Below are 18,234 nucleotides of genomic sequence, written 5' to 3' on the forward strand. Positions count from 1 at the left end.
CCTTCCCCTTCCCCTTCCTCTTCCCCTTCCGATGCTAAATACTTGATATCCCATTTGCTGAGCTGGGGGTGCTTTTCCCAACATGTTGCTCCCTCCCTAAGTTCATGTTGTGCAACTTTACCAGCAGACACAGGACCAAAAGTATTTAATTTTTAAGCAGGCTTTGACTGTTTTAACCTAATCTCTGGTTAATTTACCTTAATTCTTGCTTTCTCCTTTTGCAGGGGGATAATCCCCTCTCTTCCTCCTGTTTAACATGGCTGGACAGAGTTCCAACACTTTTGTCTTTTTCAGGACTGTTTTTCTTACTACCTTTTCTGCTCCACCACAGATACCAGACCGTCAGCTCCATCAGTGTCTTCCCCAGTTTTCACAGAAGGCTGCATCCTTTTGAGAGATATATATCTCATTTTAGCTCTCTTTAGGCTTGGTGAAGATTTCAGAGGTTATAGGCGACCCATGGAGAGTGTATTTTCTTTCTCCTCCAGAAGTTGATGCTATTTGGCCTCTATTATCACTTCAGCTGCTGGGAATCATTTGCAGTAACATGTTTAAACCTAAAATTTCATGAGAAAAATCTACCCCGGGCTACAATTGCATTTGTAAAGCTGCTAGGTGATAAGAAAGCAAGTGAATCACACAAATAAATATGTTTAAATTAACTCCAGGTCCTGTACTAACACATGATGACATTTACAGCTGCCTTGGCTTACCCTGCCATCTTCTGGTGATACCTGCCGCAAGATCAAAAGTTAGAGGTGAAAAGAGATGAAATACTTTATTACTAAAAACACAAGAGTTGGCTCCAGTCCAACAGAACGGTTTCCTTAAATAACTGTTTTTAATATAACAGCACCATATAGGATTCCTGCAATAAATGTTAGTATTTTAGACTTTGATTTAACTTCTTTCAATAAGGTATTTATTTTACTGGATGACATTTCACTAGGCAAGAGAAACCTCTCTGGCCTGAGAATGCCTGCCCTGGCAAAGGCAGATTTAAAAAATGTACCCCACATTTCTCTCTCATTATAAAGGAACCAAAGATATTGAGGCAGACAGGGCCACTGCCTGGCCAAGTGTTCAAGACCGTAACTGCTTGGTCTCCAAGTCTTTAGATGCTCAGTTGGAAACTGCTTCTCAGCCATCCAAAACCAAGCCATTTGACACTTCCTACAACAAAACCACCAGCTTGAGCTCCAGTTCTCTCACTGTGTCTCCCAGCTTAATATCTTAAATTATTTTCTTTTTCGATGGTTGTGTTGGGTTAGCATGTCAAGGTTTGAGTAGCAAGGGGATTGTGGGGGTGACTTCTCTGAAAAGCTACAACAAGTTTCCCCCATGTCTGACAGAGCCAATGCCATGTAGCTCCCAGATGGACCCATGGCTGGCCACTGTCTGAAGCTGAGACCAGCAGGGACAGTGGGTTCTCTGGGATAACAGAGTTCACAAGAGGAATGATTACTGTGTAAGACCAGCTGCAGTGGGAGAGAGGAATAAGAATGTGTGAGATAAGCCGTTCTGCAGACACCGAGGTCAGTAGAGAAGGAGGGGCAGGAGGTGCTCCAGGTGCCAGAGCTGGGATTCCCTTGCAGCCCCTGGTGCAGACCATGGGGAGGCAGCTGTGCCCCTGCAGCCCATGGGGATTAATGGAGATGCAGAGATCCACACACAGCCTGTGGAGAACCCTTTGGCAGAGCAGTGGGATGCCCAAAGGAGGCTGGCACCCTGTGGGAAGCCCATGCTGGAGCAGGCTCCTGGCAGGACTTGTAAGCCCATGGTAGACCCGTGCTGGAGCAGTCTGTTCCTGAAGGACTGTGCTCTGTAGAAGGGACCCATGCTGTAGCAGAGTGCAACCTGTGGGAAGGACAGGCTTCACCTTGGAGAAGTTCGTGAAGGACTGTCTCCTGTGGGAAGGACCCACTGGTTCCCCATCCTTAACTCATGAACCTTTTGTTGTATTTCCTCTCCCCTGCCCAGCTGAGTAGGGGAGCAATAGGATAGCTCTGGTGGGCACCTGGCAGCCAGCCAGCATCAACCCACCACATTGGTTTTCCTGTTTTTTTCCATTTCTCTTTGTATCCTGTCCAGAATCAGTCTGTTTTTCTGCTTGGTTTTGCCCTTTGAGCAGCTCCTAATACTCCTTCCGTACAAAGATCTCAGCACTGGCCATCCCTTAAGGCTGGAACTGAGTTTGAATTTTTATTTGGATATTTAAAGTACTGCTGGTTTGGAAAGTGCCTCCCTTACCAGAGAATAATTTGGAATTTTTAGTGGAAAACCAAGAAGTATTTGGTGTTTGGCAACAAAGGGATTAGTCATGTCTCAAAACTACAGGCCATTCTTTAATTCTCACTAAAAATGTTAAATTTTTTTTGTCTGTAAATGTTTAGTTGCCATAAACAGAGGGTTGGGTGTTTTTTGGCCTTTCCACAAAATATTGAAAATTTTCATGGAAAGCAGCTGTTGTGGATAAAAAAAATACAACCAAAAACAGAGTAATCATAAAAAGGTACTCTTTTTACTCTTCAGTAGAGAAGTTTGGATGGAAAATTTTGACCAGTCTTACTTTAAGACCTTTTATGGTGCTGTGTTGTGAAAGGATTAGACAGGGGCTCTATTGGGCTGCTCCACCTATTAGTTTTTACTTCATTATGACAGTCTCATCACTGCCCTCAGGCCTATAAACCTTTCCCTTCTGATGTTTAGAGTATTTATTCACTTTAAAATGTTTTGTTTGCTTCTACTTTAATTTTACCAACAGGGCATATCGTTGTTGATCTGCCTGATTTCCTCCTGGCTGCCTGACTCTGCCATGACAGATTGCTCTTAAGGTTGCTCTAGTTGTGTGGCACTAGGTCTTTAGGGCACTTCAGCCTTGCAGACCTTTATAGCTCTTTCGGTGTTCCCCAGTGGCACAAAGCTTCCTTCCATCTTTGCAGCATCTCTATCCTGGCACTTGGCAGCACACTCGGACTTCTGTCCTCCTTGGTGTTTCAGTACTGAGGAACTTCCATTTTATAGCAAAAACTGTTATTGTTCTGTCATTGAGGGTGATGCTGTAGGTGTTATTTCATTATTGCTCATCTTCATGGTGTTCAGGTTGCCTGAGATTCTGATGATCTCAGCCTCCTTCTGCCTCCTTCCCTGTGTCACCAATTCTGCCCTGGGGCTGCACCCTAAGTGGCACCGTGCTTCCTGAGGGCTCCTACTCCCACAACAGCACTAACTAGGGCCCCAGTTATGGAAAACTGTACAGGCTAATTCCAAATGATGATGGCTGCTGGTATCCCTCAGGGAAAAGCACTGTGGGGATGCAGGACCATGACTGTTAAAGGAGCTTCAGAAAGACAGAAGCAGTTTTCAATTCCTCCACAAACAGCCAGTAACAGTGGTGTGTAGAAAGCATGCATGGAGTTGTGTTGGTGTCCAAATCATAAAGTAATTTTTTTTTTCCTTTAATGCACTGAAGATCTTCAGGGACATGGCAAGTCAGCTTTGCTGATTGGTATCATTACCCTCCAGCATGTTCACCAAAACAAAGACTAATCACTTCTCTAGACGCTGTGTGAATGCAAACATACCAGTTTTTCTTTTGCTTCCTCTAACTCCCATCTGGTCTCACTCAGTAGCACCTTCAAGCAGTGAACACATGAAGAAGTCTACTGTCAGTCTCAAGTTCAGGAGCAGACGGTGAAAAGGTGATTTGCTGCAATTTGCAAGGTCCTGAAGGACAGAAGCTGCCTCACAATGTGCTGTAGTAGCGGGTCTGAGTCTCCACCACCCTTCAGCTGAGGCAGTTCTAAATCTAACTCTCATTCTCAAAAACAAGTGTAAAATCTAATCAAGTCAGGATACTTACACCCTATACTCCATCTGTACTTCTAAGGAATGAGGACAGTGTCACTTTTCTCCCCAGGCAGTCAAACCTCTGAGCCCACTGTTGTAGGCAGGGTAATCAATCTATGTGGAGCATTGATTCAGATAAAAGGGGGCATTTCCTGCATGAAACTTGTCTAGTTTTGTGCAGAAAGTTGTGTGAGCTCTGTGCACAAGTTGTGTGATCTCTGCCTCTCTCTCTAGCCTTGCCAGGATCCTTGTGTACAGACTCAGTCAACAACTGGGCTGAGCAGTGACCCAAAATATTCTGCAGGCAGTGACATTGTGTTCAGTGTGGTGCTCGGTCCCACTGTGCCCCCTGGAGCATCCGATGCTGCGGGACAGCATGAATTTTGCAGAGGTGATGGTAATATTTGAAATAGGTGTGACCAGATGGTGAGAGGTTTCTAAAAACATAGGACATGCTCTTAGACAGTGCCTGTACTGGGGAAAAGATACTTTTGGCATCTTTTCCTAAATATTCATTTTGAAACAGGCAGAGAGGCAGAGTTTGATCAGAGTGACGCTGGTGCAGGTCCAAAGTACCAGCCGTGAGTGACTGAATAATGTTGGATTCACTGCAGGGTAATGAGATCAGATCCTGGTCCACAGTGATCACTCTGTTCTGCAGTAGGCATGTGTAATTCCTGTGTGAAAATGGCAGGGACTGTAGATATAGATGCTGGCCATGATTACCAGTGTGTTTTGCAGGAGATGGAGCTGTCTGTGGAATCTCTGAGATTACAAAAGTACAAGCCCAGCAGATTTGTGTCTCATTTCAGGGCCGTGGTGCATCGCGGGTGGTGAATTGCAGGTGGTTTGCTAGGGTAGCCACAGCAGTATCCTGCTGAAGGCTCTGGCTCTCCTGCACACAGCACAGGGAGCTGGCAGCCCTCCAAACCATGGCCAAAAACTGACACCATTTCAGGCTGCAATGCTACAGAGAAAAGCCTGAGTAATAAAAGTTCAATTCCTTACTTTTTTTTCTGCCTTACAGTCATCTCTACACCAAAAATTCTCATCAGACTGTTTTCCAGACATCACGCACTTATTTAGTCATGTTTGATGCATGTGATAGGTAGGTTTGAAATCTTTGGGTGAAGAACAAAATAGCTGTTCAATGAAAGCATACAAGAGATGAGAGCTCGTGAAGACTGCTAAAATGCCAGGAGACATTATAACCTTATGATACTTAGAGAAATATCCTTCAAAGGAAACATAAACAGTCCCTCAAAAAAGTAAACTGACCACGGCTTAAAACAAACCTGTGGAGAGATACACCCACCACACTGCAGTGTACTTATCTGAGGGAGGCAGGAGCAAATCACAGTCAGTATGGTAGAGGCTGGAGAGACATTGTTGATTAAGGATCCAAACTAATTTTTAATTTAAGTTTGGTAATAGATTCTCCTATGCTGGCATTTTTCAGTGTTTCCTTCTCTGTGCTTCCTAATTAGAGATGTTCCATTCTGTTGGAATTAATAAGAAATAAATCCATAAAAAGATTATTTGAAAAAAAAAAATGAAGGGAGGTGTTTCTGAGAAGTGCATGATTTTATTCATAGTTTGTATTCTGAGAAAATCCTTCAACAATTTTGTCTTCTTGCTGTGGATTTCTCCCTCCTATGATAAGATCCCCCAATAAATCTCTACTTTCAAGGTGAAAAGCCATTCTATATTTCAGGTGGGCCTGCTTTAAGTAAAAGATGCAGGCAGATTCTAGTGATCCCCACATCTGGCTTCTGACACACCCTCTCATCCTATTTCAAAAATAGTTAACAGCAAAATACATAAGTTTAGCTGAGACAGCGAGGGCTCAGCATGTGAGCCTGGCTTTGGTGTCCTGTTGGGTTTAGTGATAGAGGGTATTCAGAGCTCTCAGCTGTGCTTTGGGGCTGTGTCAGGAGCATACCACACTCCTTTTGCCTGTTTGATGGCTGGAAAATTATTACTACCCAGAAGATCAAAGAGTTGGCTTTAAAAAATAAAGAAAGAAATGGAAAATGGTGTTTCTGCAGCATACAGGCATGATGGATGGACACAGCAAGGGTTTGGTGAGGACTGAATGAAGCGTGCTGCTTCTGTGCAGACCCTGGCCATGTGGGCACACAGGTACGGACAGCATGCGATGGAGGGATGCCATTGCCCCTTTTCTGGGATAACACAGGCAGCAGATAGGATTGGGAGGTGGATTTAGCATGGCCCCTGCCAAGTTGAGCTGAGGTCTTCGCTTGAAGTGGTTATGTCTGGGAACAGGAAATTGAGAGATGCATTTACAGGGTGAATACTTTGAGAACATGTCAGGTTGCACCTGGGGAAAGCCCTGTGATGAGGACTTGAAATTGAAATATTAGTGTATAGACAAATAATGAAAAACTAAGAACCATTAATTTCTTTTCCCCTTCTTAAATAAATAATTATGAAATTTGTATTCAGCATTTCAGTAACCAAGTGAATTTTTTCAAAATGGGATTTAAACACCCAGATAAGTCTGGTAGGGCCTTACTCTTCTGAAGTATGCCAGATATTCTTTGGCATACTACTTGTTATTTAACACAGCCATTAAAAGTGGTTTTATCTGTGAAAGGGGAGAGGGAGAGTAATGAGACCAGCAGAAATGATAAATTAACTGACTGTGATTAGGTGCACTTGCAGAGTGAGCTACTGTGGTGAACGGTTTTGTGAAAAGAAGAAATGTTAAGGCTGAATCTCTGGGGAAGATAGAAATGTCGTGACTCTAGACAAGGGGCTGCAGTGGGCTCTTTTCAGGGGAATAGGAAACAGACTTTTTATAGGACCCCTGGGAATGCTGTAGGACTCAGGGCTTTAGGGTACCTGTGGTAGTCTCCTGTGATCCTATAGCCACATATTGCACACTCTTAAGACATCTCTCTGAGGCTAGGCATGATAGTTTGGCAAGCTGCTTAGCACGTTCTTCTCAAATGTAGACTCAGCTTTTTCCAAAGTTTCATGGGATTTCTTAGTAACTCATGTTGACAGAGAATCAGAGTCTTTGGACACACTTGAAAAAGACCAAAGAACATAGTATTGGCCTGAAGAAGGTTAACTTTGTTAAACAAATTTAATTTGAAAGAAATAGACTTTCAAGGATAATTTAGTGAAACCAGTGCATATCTGTGAACATGCATGGGTGAACACCAGATTCTTCCCAAAATATGAGGACGCTGCCAAAGTGCTCAGGTACAAGGAACAGAGGAGCTGTGGGGGGTAGGATGGTGTTTTCTGCCTCCACTGAGGCTCTGTTTTTTACCTGATTTTGTACACAAGGATAAAATGACCATTAACTCCCCTGGAGCATTGGAATCTAGGAGTGAACCGTGTCAAGACATGAATGGGTGTTGCCTGCATTCAGTGCTGCGGTGCTGCCTGTACCCCACTGGCTGTGCTGCTGCTTCTTCTGGTTTGAATGAGTTAGGCTTCAATAGTCTATGCTCAGATCCATCCCCAACACTGGGCTATTTAATTGTGGTCATGATTATTTGTGTTTTGAAAATTGCTATGGCACCACCTTACAGTCTTTTTGCCAGAGATCCCATGGTGAGGTCAGCTGAGTGACACTTCTTTTTGGTGGAGAGGGTTGGGAAAAACTAATAAATATGTCAAATATGGTGAAGTCAGAAAACCCCCTTTAAATGTAAAAGAAGAAAAGATTTTTTTTTGAAACACACTTGTGCCATGAACATTTTCAAGACATTTCAAAACAAGACTTTTTACTGAATCACAACACAGGGAAAAGAGTTTTATTTCCAAAAGTAAAATAAATATTTCACACTGGGTCAAACATAGTGGTTTAGGCTGACCCAAAAGGAAACTTGTCAATTCAGCTTATATGAATGTTATTCCCCCAGCTAGATCATGACAAAGTCAAAGGTGACTCAGCTGGAACATGATTGTCCTGCTCTGCCTGGACCAGGGTGGCCCAGCAAGGGCTTGTCACTTATCTGCCTGAGCCCATTGTGAGGGCTCAGATGCTGCCTTCAGAGCTGGTGATGGTACCACTATGGTATCCTTAACCCAAGCTGCTTTTAACAGCCAAGGTAAAAACTGCTGAATGTCCAGAAAATTATTGCAGCTGCTCATGCTGGCCAGTCCTTAGAGGCAGTGGTGCAGAAATCCCTTCTCTCTGGGGCCATGCCCAACCTCCCACCCCGGTGATACTTTTACCCACTAAAGAAGTTCCTCTGAAGCTGACAAGTCTTCAGTGAGCTCTGGTCATGCTGGGCCAGGGTAAAACAGTGTTAGGACATGGCATGAAGAGGCCTGGGAGGCTTTGTCCTTCAGAGAGCAGACAGAAGGGCAAAAGTTAGCACAAAAACGTGGTTTGATGCTCAGCGGAGTGGACTGGTTGTGGGACTGGGTGTGGTGTGCCATACCCTGGGAAAGAAGAGAGGAAGGACTTTGGTGCATCAGTGTTTACATGTCATACCAGTGAAATTTGTAGTTCTTGGAGAAAAAAGGAAGTGCATGATTCTACATGGGGAATGTGTGATAGCAAATTACGCTGAGGCAGACTAAAGGTCTGTCTAGTCTGGTGACAAATTTTTGGCAGTGGCCAGCAGTGGCTGTGAGGCTCCAAGTGCCACTTCCACTGAAGCTTTCCCAGTGTCCAACCATTCACAGACCAGGGGCTACCTGACCCAGAAGTTCTGTAGTATACGGAACCACCTTCAGTGGATTTTTGCTTGTCCAGTCTCCCCATGAGTCTTGGCATTCCATACTTAAAATACATACACTGTGCAAAACCACCCTCTTTCATAGGACTTGATCCAACTACCGGCTGAGAGCTCCACAATGTGAACTGGAAAAGAAAATGAATGGGCATTTTCTGCTTAAGCTTTTCATGCTTCTCATGATTACTTGAATTTTGACCATATGAAACCCTTTCTTTTTCTTCCAGGTCTTCTCTTTTCCAGGTTGAAGCATTCTGGGGCATTCAGCTATTCCTTGTGTGCAAACAGCATTCTACCTCTGACCTTTCCTTGTTGTTTTCCTCTGACCCTACTCCAGTTTCCACTGTATCTTTTTTAAGTTGTGTGGGTGGTAGAACATCCAGGACTGTACAAAGTGTTCACAGTGCAAGCCCATCCTGGCTTTATATAGTGGGAAAAGCTGCTGAATAAGCCTTTGGCTCAGCCCCACCAATCAGAATGGTACTGCAGTCAGAGACAGGCTGCTGTGGGGGGAACAGACCATCTGAGAAAGGGCAAAGTGCTCCCTGATAGTGTGAGAGCTCTGTGCCCAGAGTGTCCCACCAGCCTGGCAGAGATACCTCCTGCAGGCTTGTCCTGGAGGAAAGAGAAGGAAAGGACACTCATGAGGCTTTTATCCTTTCTCTTCTAAAAAAACCAGCCTGTGATCTGTGATATGCAACTCCCCATCAACAGCCAGGTTCTCTGTGAAGGGGCATGGGAGACAGGACACAGAATGGGCTGCTTGCCAATGGGCATGAGCTGGAACAAGGCTGATTTGATAAATGCAACAGACTTAGGAAGGGAAAAGACCTTAGAGATGTCTGGATCCAATAGAGAGTGACTTCTTATGAACTAAGTGATCTTCTAGGGTCTGGTGCTGGACCCTAAGAAATGGAGGAAAACAAAACCAAAACCAAACCAAAACCAAAAAGGATGCAGACTTGGTCCCAGTGGCGAAGGACTTTATTGCTATAACTGTTACATCAGTGCACTCACAATGGTCCATATTCTGTGTACAAACAGCACTGAGGATAGCCCCTGGAAACCTGTCTTACTGTATATGTGCTGTAAACTGCAATTTCTCTGATGTCTGCTAAGGGAAAAGAATTGCTTTTTAACCTTATTTATTTAACCTTACTTATTCTCTCCAGCATGTGAAAAACACACGTTGACGAGCTGAAAATCACTCACTCAGTGAAGGCAGAGTCTTGGTAGCTACCTCTGAATAAATGCTGCTAGAGATTATCTCATTTTAAAAATGAGCAAAGTTTTTGAAAAATGGGCACTAAATATTTGCTCCAAGGTTCAGAGACCTCAGGACACTGGGTCTTGGCTACTGCTGTTCCAGCTGAGTCACCTTTGACTTCAGCAAAGCCACCCCAATGTAAGCTACCAAGGACATGGCCCCCCATGTCATCACACTGCATTTGCTCCATAGGGATATGGTTTGCCAAAGGCCTTAGCATTCTGTTTGTGGCTCGGTTTACCAAAAGCAGAGCCAACACAGGCAGTTTTAAGGGTGGGGCCACATGCTGAAATTTCAGTGCTTGCAATTTCTGTTTCAGATTAAAAAGAGATTCGTTTCTGCTTTACAGTGTTTTGTTTCGCAGCTGGCAGGTAGCTCTTTCTTACTTGAAGGTGGTTTTTATGTCTTCTGTTTGAGTGCTTGGAATAGAGCAGGCTGTGTGAAGAAGTGGGAAGAGTTAATCCAAGGAGGAGAGGTTTTGACTGCAGCTGTGTGAAAAATGGGCCAGAAAGTGTTTTATACATTTATCTTTGTTTCAACAAAGCCTATTTCTTTTTCATACTTCAAGCACATGAGAGGGGGTAGTCAACCTGAAATGGTTTATTTAATCCAAAATAGAACAACTTGGGTTTGGCCTGCTTAGTCCTAATAAAAGAAATAAATAAAACGAGTCAGTCTCTAACTGAAAACATCTTCTAAACACCAATTTAAGAAGATTTCAGTTTGAAAATGGGAAAGAATACATCTAGGCTAATAAAAAAATTATTATTTCAGGTCAAATAAATCTTGTCCAAAAAAAGGAAAAATCTGTTGTGGATGGGAGAGAGAGAGAGAGAGAGAGAGAGAGAGAGAGAGAGAGAAATCTACTTTCTAGTGCTTGCAGTTAGGTCAATGGCAAGGCTTGCAGAGCAGGTCTCTCTCTCTGGAAGATCCGGAGATGCACTCAGTGAGACAACTTCCCTTGTCACCTTTAGCTCAGACAAATTTAGTGCTCCTGGGGAGCTGGGGTCTTTCTACCCACCTTTGGCACTCCCTGACACTTGAATTGGCCCATCTGAGGATTCCTTTGGGATACCACACCACTGCTGTGGCCCCCTGGGATCCTGGGGATCTCTTTTTGAGTCCTTGGTTTGGAGATCTGCTGGGTTTGGCTGTGTGGTGGCTGAGCAGAGCCACATGCTCAGCTGCCATGGGAAGCCACACCAGCCTGGTGCAGACACCAAGGCTTGGGCAGCTGATCTGCCTTGGACAATTACTGCAGCCTTGAAGCCAGAAGAAATCTTGATTGAATCTAACTCGTAAAGAGTAACTCACTTGCACACATTTTTCTAATAAATGAACCATACAAATACTTAACCCTATTATTGCTTCTCAAGAGGAACATGTTAATAGTTTATCTTTAGTAGTACACTGATTGAAAGTTTATCTGTGGGGCATTAAAATTTATAATGAGCAATTTAAAACCAAGCAAATAATAAAAGTAGACCAAATATCACAGGTGAGGTTGTGCATAACACACCAATAAACTTTCTGATTAAACACCTGGAGTGAGTGAGCAAGCATTTTACTGCAGGAGTCTCGAGGAGACCTACAGGTGTCCCTGTGTATTACAGGCAGGTTTCTGTCAGGAGTCAGATCCATTCTCTAGGAGCTCACAGCAGGCTGTTTGCTGTGCTGATACCTTGGGTGCTACAGCAACTCTGCTGGGTACCTTGGACCCTGTGGTTAAAACCACAGGGAACAGCCCAATTGATTGTTCTGGAATAAATCAGCTAGATCTTTCTAATTTGTTTCCTTTCAAGCAATGGTCTGTGGCAGCCTTGTCTCTCTAGCTCAGGGGAGAATTTTTTTAACATCAGAATTCACATGCAACATGGAAAATACACATTTTTCAGCTGTTTTTATAATAGAGGCAGTAAGACAAACCCATTTCCAGAGCTTCATATTGACCATGGGACCAGCCAGTGTCCATGTGCTGGTGGAAGGGGAAAACGAAATACTGCCTGAGAACCTGGGCATTGCTGGCAGGAGGCAGAGGCATATTGGATACTCATTTGCCATTCATGGGAGATGCAAACTGTCACCTACAGTTGATCCGTAACACTTAGCAAGTTTTTTGCTCACTTTACCCCCATTTTTTTCCATCTATTGTAATCTATTAAATCTATTAAAATATCCATCTATTAAAGCCCTTTTCTTGTTTCTCTTTTCCCCCTGTCTATGCACTGAGTAGCTTATCCTCTTCCCACATGCAGGTGGGTGGCAAAGGACTGCTGCTGCTGCCCACTCTGGCTGCAGGGAGGGAACCTCTGCCCAGCACCAGGCAAGTGGAGCAGATGAGGAGGCACAGGCACTGTGGTTGCCACAGGAGGGTTTCCACAGTAGCTGGGGTGGGGGGATGACTGGCAAGCAGCTGTTTTACAGACCACAGATGCCTGTAGAACTACGGTGTGTCTATGGGTGGGCATGAAGCACAGGGAGTACACCTGTGGTGGTGACTCCAACTCCCTCGCCACTTTTTTTCTGACTTCCCAGTTTAGGAGACACTGGCTTAGGATTTCCCTCAGTTAAAAAAAAAAAAAAAAAAAAAAAAAAGATTATTCTGGCTTTAGAGGCCTGCAGTGTAGTGTGAGAGCAGCAAACCCTTGGCACAGCAGTCGCAGAAAGCAGAGCCGTTTGCTGAGTCAGGTCCTTGATGAGCTGGCAGCTCCTCATCGGCCGTCTGGTATTCATTGTCGGCAACTTGCAGTCTCAACTTCCTACATCATCTCTTAATCCTCTAAAAGATGTGTTGCTCTGACTCAGACTGAGTGCTCTCTTGCTCCCAGGCCACTGTGGAGGCCTTTCCATGGAGCTGCAAAGAACTGCACTGACCTGGCCACCCTTGCTCCTGAGTGGTGTCTGCCTGTCCCATGCTTAGATCATGGCAGGCAGATTTCAACAACCCAATCATGTCCCGTGGCTGGAAAGCTATTCACACCAGCTGAAGTGTATTCCAGCTCTACATTTTCCACTATATTCAGTGAGGCATGGAAGGGTGGGTTTTTTTCTGCCATACTGTCCCCACCAGTCATGTCTTCTCTAGGCTAAACAGCACCAGACCTTAAATCTTTTCTCCAGAATAATTTTTTCTTTACCTCCTTGCTTTCCCCTTCAACTTTCTTTTCTTGCTCATCTGCTGTGTTAAAAGATACAGTTTTGCCTTTGACAATCACTGTTTTCTCAGGGAGCCAGGAGATGTCATTGCAGGAGGTAAAAAACCTTTACACTTGAGACAGATCAAGCTTTCTTGTTACAAATGGAGGTTGTTTGCCTACATCACCTTGGTCTGGCCTTCATATTTTTGCATTGGCTGCAAACCCAAAGGTAAATTGATGGAACTGGCACTAATCAGCATGAAAAATGAGGAGAAAATTTCATAAGAAAGGATATTTATTAAACAATGTAATCCTGCTCATTGCTTAAGAACTAGCACATCTTCATATAATAGAAGGTTATATGACAGACACTCAGTCAGTGTGAAAAGGCAAAGTTCTGTGATTGAGTTACACAGTGCTACATCAGTGGAAAATGTGTCCCTGTGCTAGCAATTTAGGGAGTTTAGAATTAACAGTTTTGTTGCTGGGGTTTGTTGTTTATTTGTTTGTTCATTCATTTAAAATTAATATTAGTGTGCCAAGAAACATAACTGAAAGAGAGCAGAGAAATTTTTTCTTCTGTGCTTCTTATTTAGCTTGTTTGCTGGTGTGTTTAAATTGAGCCTTTAACATCCCTGATTATCACCTGCTCACTGCCTCCAAATACAGAGCATTTTGTTTGTCCAGGACGCCCTGCTCCTGGAGGAAAGAAAAGCTTCTTTAAAATGGAGAAGGCCTTAAAGCTGGATGAGAGATTCAGAAGTGAAACACTTCAAATATATTTGTCTTTATTTTTAAAACTGACAGGACTGAATCTAGATGGGGATTTTTATGAATCTTCTGAAAAATTAAGAAACTCTCCTTGTCATTGAAGACATGTTCAAATATGCCTTCTGCTGCTGGGTCACTTATTTCTGTGCTTAAAATTGGAAAGGAAAGTTATTCTGAAGAGAGGAAGAAAAAGGAAGGGTAATTTAGATACCATATGGATAAACACATATTATTACCTCCCCCACTCTCAGAGGTGTATTTTTTATTCAAAGCTACTGATGCTGTACTCTTTGCTGGTCCTAATTCAACCATATACTAAGCTGAAATAATGCTATTTGTATTCACAGATTTGCACAGCATCAGAAATAGTCCACAAACATTAGCTACAAATATTATGATGGGGGAATTTTTACTGCTAATTAAATAACCACTTCAAGCAAAATCAGTGTAAAATTACATCAAGTGTAAGATATGTTTAGTAAAAGTAGTTACTACATTTAATAAACAGTTTTTTTAGACATCTTTTCCATTGAACCAGAATTGGTTTTAAGTTCATTTAAGTCCTTTTTCCCCTCACCATACAATGCAGCAGTGAATTAGTGGCAAAGATGACTGGTTTTATTGTACACTAACTTAAAGGAAACAGTTATTGTACAGTGTTGTCTGTATGTTGTTACAGTAGCTGTCACTGAGATGATAAGACTTGGACATCGAGAAAAGTCAGTTGGAAATAAGCACGGAGAAGAATAATTTTCAGTGAAGTCTGGGTATTTTTTAACTCTTTTTGCTGCATAGGAGCACACAATAAAGTTGTTCATTGCTTTTCCTTCTCCCACCCTGTTGTTATAAACTGTTGTGTGAAATCCTGTTCTGAAGTTCTCCTTTTCCCATGGTGTTTCAATGGGAATATTTGATCTCCTGGCCTTCTCTGAGAGGGACTGTGCTAGCAAAGTAGGATGTCCTCATGTTATTTCAGGAGAATTATTTATGGGAAAATAGCTAAGGAAACAGGGTTATTACTAAGGACTTGGGAATGGAGGAAGAGGAACAGAACTGAAGACTATAAATTAAAGAAAGAATGAGAGTGAAGGGAAAAAAGCCCTACAGCAAGTCCCGGGATCTGGTTCTGCTCTTGCTTCACACCAGTTTGCAATCACTGACCTAAGAACTTCTACACAGCTTCAGAGTCTGTTTTGTTATTGTACATAGCAGGTCTGAGTGAGAAATAAAAGAGTTTGGGGAAAAAAAAAGTTTGTGAAATACATATAGATTCCAGGACAGATCCCCAGATGAGGGTAAATGACACAAATCTCAAAAATGTTCAGAAGAGCTGATGTGATTTGGGATCTTGGGGGCAGTTTGGGTGTGTTTCATTTTTTGCTGTTACGAATAATAGATAATTATACAAACTGTTACTAAACTTGTTTCAGTACTTTGTGCATGGCTTACTATTTTTTTTAAATATGCTGTACTTGTTTAGCTCAAGTCAATACAGAAATACTCATCCTATTGTCTCCATTCGACGGATTTATGCTGCTACAAAATTAACCCAAATCTCAGTTTGGTGTTTAAGTGCTTCAAAATAAATCACTGAATTGCAGCCCTGGTATCTTTCTCCTTTGTCTGACTGCACAGTGAATTCTCCAAGTCAGCAAAGTGGCTTTTTCAGCCTGACACCCTTCCTTCCTGTCTTCCGGGCAGGGCAGATAAAAAGACGCTTTTGAGGGGAAGTGTTGAAAGCTACAGCTACGTATACATCCATCTGTTTTTGGATGTTTTGGAAACCTTCTGTAAATTGCTTTGTAAATTGTTCAAATGAACACTGAATGGGAAACTGCAAGAAAAGTGGTTCAGCCACAGACCAGTGATGAAGGATTATGAATTGCCACTCAGCCTGAGAGACTGACATTTTCATCCAAACTGTGCATTCTGTTCAAATGTTTGGCTGAATCACTTCCCCAGGATTTCTTTTGGTGATTTGAATCTCTTGTTGGCTGAATTATTGGTGCTTCCTGTAGCATTTCAGATAAATGAGATTGTACTAAGGGGAAAAAAGAGCTTCCACCATTCCAGTGGAGAGTTTTTTGGCTTGGCAAACTTGTCTTTTCTCACTTCAGAGACTCTCCAAGTAACAGAACATATAACACAGCCTTTTAATGCGCACATTGTTTCCAGCCTTCCTTCTAATGGCGATGCTGTAAATTGAACTAACCGTTTGGTCATGTTTTAATAATTAACACTTTAACACAAAAGAGTCTTTTTGGTATCCTGTCATTCATTGAAGTTTCATAGGTGATTAAAAAAGTCTGTTTTGTCAATCTGCTCTGTAGTCATGAGGAAAGAGATTCTAAATTAAACCTAATGGGCCTTTTTAATTTTTTTAAAGGGCCTTAGCCCTGATTTAATTTGTGGCTGTAATACCGTGGTGTGATGTGTGTGATTTTACTGCCTCTCCATAGTAATGGCTCTGCTACAGTTGCAGTTCCCGTTGCAGCTGGAGGCAAAGCTTTGCCTTAGGTCACATTCCTGGTGCTGGAGGCACAGGCCCTGCTGCTGGAGGGATGTCTGCCTGGTGTTGGGCCAGTGACACCTCCCACACCCCCCTCATTTTAATGGGAAACAGGTTGATTTTCCAGACATTTGGGTCTAAGGAATAGGTTCATCAAGGTGTGATGGGATCCACTGTCTAGGAATTGCATTTCCTGTGATATATTCTGGACATACTGAACAGATGGGTACCAGTGCAAACTTGGGGTGCTTGCCTAATGCTTTCTTGCAGAAGGTATGATTTTGGATTGCAAAGAGATTCATACTCTGAAATGGTTCAACAGGTCTAAAGATATGTTCACATCACGGCATGTCAGACACATACCTGATGTACCTGGAATTAAGAGGCTCTCCTGAGCTCCATATCCATAGTCAGCTGAGAGAAATCATGCTCAAGCACTTATTCATGCTCTGGAAAGAGAGAGAATTTACAGTAAAAAGAGGGAGACTCCCTTCCCAGCATAAACACCTGGCATGGGAGCTGTGAATACACTCCTTCCCTTGCTTCTGTGATTGAACAGAAGTGCTCTTTGCTCCATGAGTGAGATATGTTTTTATGAGACATAAACACTTTGTGTGGCATCTGAAATGGCTTTCCATTGCCAGCTTCTGTGTCCCTTCCTTCTTTCTGTGTTCTCACTGCAGAGCTGAAAGAGATTCTTTGGGGTAGGCAGGTTTATGCTCCACTGTCAAGTGCTATGCAAAGAGAGATACCTGGGCTACTTTTGGACAGAGCACTGGGGTACTGCAGGGTGCCAGTGATGGGGAAATATGCCTGTGCAAGGCTCTGTGCTTCAGGTAAGTTATGGTGGTAGCCAAGCCCGTTGCCCTGAAAAGAGCCCAGGACTCTCAGCAAAGTGTAGCTTGTGGCCCAGATGAAATAGGTGATTTCACAAAATGGGAGATAAAATGAAATCCTGTCTGGAGAATGGTGTGGTTCTCACTGGTGTACTACGAGAGAAATAACAGCTCACAAAGACTTAACCCAGAAGAAAACTATTGTCAGGGACCACACCCACAATATGAACCTAAATTGCCAAATAACCCGCTCTCCTTATGAAATAAATGCATAACCACAATGCTGCAATGGAACGGAAAAACAATTTTGCCCAGAGAATAGTGTTTCTAAAGACACACAGGGCAAAACTCAGAGCCCACCACACCCAAAGGTCAGGACAACAGTGAGAAATGAAAAGCCAAAAACATAATGCAACCTGGTAAAAAAAAAATCTCAACACATACACACACATTACTCCTCTCCTTCCTGCCCTTCCTCACTTCTTTATTTTCTCATCCTAAGCAGATTTCCAGATAGCTGCTAAGCTATATGGAATTTGTGAAGAGAAATCCAGATACTGGGCATGTACAGCACCTCTGCTTGTTGAAACAAGTCTCAAATCCTTAGTAATTAGCTCAGCATGTAGCATGTAGCCAGTTCTCAGGGTACAGAGCGCTCTGGAGGAGCAGACCCTCATGCTTTGTTCAGCTGGAACTTTAGCGGAATGGTCAGCTCTCAGGTAGTCCTTTTGTATCACTTCTTGCCATTCACCCATTCCTGCCAACATTTCCTCTTGCAATTAGAGAACACACAGTTTAAATGCAAGTTTCTTATTTTTTTTCTAGCTAGCCAAGGTTTTTCTTAATCCAAGATTATGTTACTGCTGGTTTTAGAATGTAAACAGCAGAATTTACTTGATGATTGGCATTTTTAGAAGTGCTCTCAATTGGCCTGCCAATTCTGCATGTGTTAATATGGACAATGAAATTCTTATCAGCTTTGAAAGCTTCAGCAATATATCATACAAAAAATCCCATCTTTTTTGTTCACAACTCTTCTCTTCTCCTCTTCTCTTCTCTTCTCTTCTCTTCTCTTCTCTTCTCTTCTCTTCTCTTCTCTTCTCTTCTCTTCTCTTCTCTTCTCTTCTCTTCTCTTCTCTTCTCT

The 18,234-nt window shown here is 42.9% G+C and overlaps 2 long non-coding RNA genes across 2 annotated transcripts in view; both read left to right on the forward strand.

Annotated features, from left to right (window-relative positions):
• The window catches only part of LOC107213321, a 32,750-nt gene that overhangs the window by 5,094 nt on the left and 9,422 nt on the right, over positions 1–18,234 (forward strand). The window lies entirely within an intron of this gene.
• LOC117244518 lies at positions 12,445–14,580 on the forward strand. Its single transcript, XR_004497776.1, has 2 exons — positions 12,445–13,203; positions 14,425–14,580. It is a non-coding gene; the product is annotated as an uncharacterized LOC117244518 (long non-coding RNA).

The sequence above is a fragment of the Parus major genome, chromosome 1, assembly GCF_001522545.3.
Source record: "Parus major isolate Abel chromosome 1, Parus_major1.1, whole genome shotgun sequence".
Taxonomy (NCBI): Eukaryota; Metazoa; Chordata; class Aves; order Passeriformes; family Paridae; genus Parus; species Parus major.